Below are 5,941 nucleotides of genomic sequence, written 5' to 3' on the forward strand. Positions count from 1 at the left end.
TATCTTCATTTCTGATTGGACAACGAATGGAATGGTTCATTACTAAAGTTTCAAGATTATTAGTCCCTTAAAGAAATTAAATAAAAATAAAGTCTTTTCGAATAAGAAAGATAACCAAATAAAGATCCAGAAAGCTAAGACAAGATTCCAAAGTCTTTGATTCAAGTCTTAAAAAAAAATTTGAATTACGAGATCAATTTCATAGTTAATATTTTTAGAGAGAAAAAAGATCATTAATACCTAATAACATCTGAAACTTTGGCGGAAATTCCAATCGAACAATTGAATTGAAGAATTAGAGATGGTTAATACATCTCTCATTCCTCCATGAGACAACCTTCTCATGGTAATCAATTTAAAAATCTAAGATCAAATTCAGGAATAACGTTCAGACTAAGAAAAACAATTCTACAATAATGTACCAAAACATCTTAAACCAAGCATGTCAAACTGGGGGTTAGTGGGATGCACCTTAACGAGTTTAACATATCTGTCTTAAACTAAAACTTGTCATATTTTTTTTTTCAGAATTCAACACTGAGGAAATATTCAAACCACAAAACTTAAAAAAAAAATGATTATTAGAATTGATACTCGGAATTTAACAAATAAAGATATATTCCTGAGTCTAAAATAAAAAACAAAATTAAAAACGCAAATTCCAAAAATGGAGTTTTATTTTTATAGGTGTTCAATACGATTTACCAATCAAAGTTGGTACACATCCAACTTAAGATCTAAATTTAGATTAAATGCCCGTCCGGAGTATACGTGTTCACCACATGTAGACTTCGGACCAACCAGATTTCATTGTATAGGTTAAGGTAGTGCCACCTCTATCCCGGTACTACTTCTCCTAAATAATGAAATGTTGCAGGGTAAAGTATGGTGTACGTTAATAAGTTTCCTCACAAAAATGCTCTTTCGCTCTTTTCAACATCTGTAAATTTTCTTCTCACTTCTCTATCCATCTTTATCAATTTCATAACTACTTCTCACCGATATGCCGAAAAATAAATTCACAAAATAAATTAACGGTGGTTAACTTATCTTAAAGATTAAATCTCAGGAAAAAAATCTAAATTTAGAATAAAGGTTTGAATTTGAATTTTGAAAATGATGATGATTTTTCCCCCGTACATTTCCGGCTAAGAAAATATAAATGTTTTTTTTTTGTAAATTTATATAGAGAAAATTGGGATTTGAAATTTAATAAAAATCCGGGTTTGTTTGCCCAGAATTTAGATGATATATGTATAAGATAAATCAAGGTTAAAATAAAAAATAGCATTTAATAACTTGAAAAAGTTCTGATATAAAAGTTGGAAAAACTAAAAATTTGAATACATTCAGATCCGAAAAAAATTTATTTTGAAAAAAAAATAATTTGCCCAACTTTGAAGTATTCGCTAATCCATCTGTGCGTCGTTTGTGAATCATCGTTGCAACCTACTTTTTTACATATGTACATAAGTAGGTACCTGAAGCTAAAAAATTACTCCAGTTAATCTTGCTCTGTCAAAATTTGGAAGGTGTATTTTTAATACGTGAAATTTTGGTATTGATTGAAAAAACTTGCATACAATACAATAAACAATTAATCCTTGTTCCCATCTGTTTATGCACTGTTGGATGAAAAAAAAAAATTGAAAATTGTTCCCGCGTTTTAAGAGAGAGAGGGGGACATTCAGTAAAATAATTCATGATGAATGTTATATTTTGCCTTGCACGAAACTCTGGGAGTCCCGCTATTTTAAGGTAGTCGTTTTACAATAAACTATCCTGTTACGTTGAAAATTGATTGTGTTACATATATATTGCACGGAAATTACTTTAAACTTGATCATGTTGTGTCGTCCAGCCTTTACGACGGATCCGTTGATGAAGGAGGGAGGTTTCCAAAATTCAAATTTAGCTAGAAATAATAACAATCCCAAAAAAGCACATGCACGATGAGTCATTAAAAATATTAAAAATTATGTTATTCCATGTTTAGTTGTAATTATTTAAAAAATATATATGGCACTTCAAAAACATTGAAATTTTGCTTCAAAGTTGCTACTTGTAATTTTTTTTTGAAACTGTTCATAGATTAACTAAAAACCTAAGATCGATTCATAAAAGATGACTTAAAATAACAAAAATAAGTAAAACGTTTATAAACTTTTATACCATTTACAGACCCCTTTCGTTTTTGGCAACACGCTCGAGAGTTTTGTGTTGCCAAAATCGAACGGTTTTTTGCATCAAAATTTTTCTTACCTTTTTTAAAAAATTAACTAATGTGATTATTATTTACTCAACTTTTCATCATTTTTTTGATAATTTTTAGTCATATTTGGCTATTTTTTATCATGTTTTAGAAACATTTAGAATTTTTTTTTGGTATATTTAAAATGATTGTTGTTTTTATCATACCTGTTTGTTATTTTTTTCATTTTGCATCTTTTTTTTTTGATAATTTTGCCATATCTATTCTTTTGTTTGCATTTGATTTTGAGTTTTTTTTTAATTTTTAGGTTTTTTTGTTATTTTTGAGTGCTTTATTTTTCTTTGAATTTTTTGTTATTGTTGGCATATTTTTATGAACATCCAAGAACGTAAATACGTATGTATAGTGTTTATTTATTTATTTATTTATTTTTTGATCCTAGGCTTTAGCCTTTTATCTGTGTTAAAACTTAAATTATCACTCACTTCTTATTTTAATTTGTTGTAAAACATCTTCTAACACTAGTTTTAATTTGGTCTCTGGACATGCTCAAGTTGATATCTTCGACATATGCGTTGTAGAGTGCCATCATTCTATACATAGCTATGTATAGGTTCGTTTCGCGCGTAATTCTGGATCCTATTTGTAAGCTGAAATGGCCTTACGCTGCGCAAACTGCTGCGTCCTTGGTTGGGCGATATCTGGGACAGCATATACTGCGAATAATACCTTCCACTTGCTAAATCCATCAGAAACAATACATCGATTGATTTTCTACGATTTTCGAGCGAATTTAATCCAACCAACATGCACAAAGCACGGTAATCCGGCATTGTCTCTTGCCATCCAAGGTTTCTCAGTGCGTATTTGAGGAATTTCTTTTGGACTCTTTCTAATCTTTTAATGTGGACGTTGTAATACGGTTGCCAAACAATACTTGCGTACTCAATTGTTGTACGAACTAAACCAACATAGATTTTCACGATAGTATATGGGTCATTCAACTCATGACAAATTCTGCTGATCATTCCAAACATAGAGTTGGCTTTGGCTACCACTTGTTCTATATGTTTCGTGAAATTTAGTTCTTTGTCCAATTCGACTCCAAGATCCTTTACCGATGTCTTCCTAGTAATTATCAAGCTGTTTTCCAAGCGATACTCGTACATAATGTTCGTTATTTTGCGGGAAAATGATATAACGTTGCACTTGGATACGTTAATTTTCAGTCCATGGCTTTTACAACATTCAGAAAATCGGTATAGCGCATTTTGCAAAACTAAGCAATCCTTCGGAGAACGAACGGGAAGGAATATTTTAAGATCATCTGCATATATCAGCACAAACACGTCCTGTAGAACCTCGGGAAACTCATTCATAACAGTGATGAAAAGAAGGGGTCCCAAGTGACTCCCTTGTGGTACACCACTGTTAATCAAGAAAGTACCGGATCTGACGTTTCCTAACTTCACATATTGAACTCTTTGAACGAGGTATGAACGTATCCATTTGAGACAGGTACCACCAATTCCATTTTTACAGAGCACGGAAAGTAAAGCGTTGATTTCGATCACATCAAATGCTTTCGACATGTCTGTGTATATAGCGTCAGCCTGTAGTCCTTGCATCATCCATTTTGAAGTTCTTGAGACAAACTCTCCAAGATTTGTCACGGTCGATCGTCTTCGCAAAAAACCATGTTGTACGTCGGATATTCTTCTTTCCAACCATGGGTACATATGGTCGTAGACAATGCTCTCAAAAAGCTTGGGTATGGCAGAAAGAATAGCGACTCCACGATAATTTTCAACAGGAAGCTTAGAAGCAGATTTATGTATCGGTATAATATGGGAAATCTTCCAAAACTTCGGAAAAATTCCTTCGTTAATAGAATCCAAGAAAAGGCGATGCAAGGGTGCTTCAAGCCCACCAACGCACTTTTTTAGGAGTGAGTTAGTTAAGCCGTCAGGACCGCTGCCTTTAGCTTCGTCAAGCATTAAAATTTTCCTTCTGACGTCTGTTATCGATATTGCCAGCTCGGGAAAAACATTCACCGGAAGCTCATACTCGAGATCTGTTCCAGTAGAATTCGAGCAGTATACGCTTTGAAAATACTTCAGAAGCCTCTTCTAAATTGTTTGCATTTTTAGAGCAGTACGAAACATTTTTCAGTATTAAATTAGACTTTCGTTTGGAATTACAATACTTCCAGAATCGTTTCGGTTCAGTTTGAATATTTCGTTGAAGATTTACAAAGTACAAACATCGCTGGGCTCTATGCAGGCTTTTAAATGCATTCACCGCAACTCGATATGCGGTTTTATCAGACTGAGTTTTAGTTCTACGGTATCGATTATATTTCCTTCGTTTGTCCTTTAAGAGGCGTATTGTGTCAGCGTCAAACAATACTATATCGGTCCTGTTATAGCGAAAATTTTAATGTCGTTTAAAAAAACCGATCGGATGTTGCCAAAATCGAATGTTGAATTTTTTTTTTCAATTAAAACATCTTACCATTTTGAAAATTTATTCATATAATTCAGTTGATAACTAAAGAAAACAGCATTTTGGTGTTAATGTTAATTTGGTAGATTCAAGTTTTCCTGAAGTTTCCTGAACTCGAATCCTTATACAGATTTTGTCCATCGCCTCTAGTTTTGGTGATATAGACTTCATGTGTTTGAGTGTTTATGTTTTGTTTGAATCAGTGTTGAGTGAAATCCATCATTGATAAATGACGAACTAACAAATCTACATGAAAGAAAAAAAAAACTGATTCTGAATTTGTTTAATAGACTTCATTTGATTAAGAAGGAAAAATATTTTGGTCAAGATGACGATGAATAATTCAATAAAAAATTAATTTTACAGTTTTTAAAAACTGGAAAGATAAAAAAATCATTCCTGACATAACTGAAGAAAGTTCAAAAAAAAGTTTTATTTAATTAGACTTATTAGTTGAAGTTTGTAAAATTATTTAATTTTTTATTTCAAAAATATCAAATGTAAATTTGGTTGATTTTTTTTAAATTCGTTGAAATTCCCTTATAATACAGAAGTAGGGTAAGTGAGCCTTATTTCGCTATATTTTGTCAGAGGTTTTTAAATTTGATATTATTACGCCGAATCTTTAATACTTGGATATACAATTTTTTTGGTAAATAAGTTTTACATTTTTTTCTGAATTCTGTTTTGGTTTGAAATAATCATTTCAAGCCTTAATTTACGAAAAATATCATATTTCATAAAGTGAGTCGATGTTCCTAATTTGACACTAATTGTTCCTAATGTTAACATTATGAGGAAAAATGTATCATCGTACCCAATATTGTCCACTATTTGTTCCTGATTTTGCATATAAGTCTGTTTTTTTTTTTGATACTTTAATGAGAAAAATCTCAAAACTCACCTTTTTATAAATTTTACAACGTTTTTGGAATATGATTAGAGAAATAAGGACTATTGAAATCCTTCACAATATTCCTTTACGCTAGTTTTGAAGAAAGTAGTGAATATTGAGCTTATTTAAATTCAAACTTTACCTTTTCTAATGGATACATTTACTATATTTCAAAAAGTAGAAAATTCATTGTAATGGATTCAAATAAGTTCAGTCAAACAGAGCATCATACAACATTTGGGTACCACAACACTTATTTAACGTTTATTTTAATATAATGTAAAAAAAAAATCATTTAATGATAACAAAACGATGATGCCATAGTTTCT

This window comes from Uranotaenia lowii, chromosome 3 (genome assembly GCF_029784155.1).
Source record: "Uranotaenia lowii strain MFRU-FL chromosome 3, ASM2978415v1, whole genome shotgun sequence".
Classification (NCBI taxonomy): Eukaryota; Metazoa; Arthropoda; class Insecta; order Diptera; family Culicidae; genus Uranotaenia; species Uranotaenia lowii.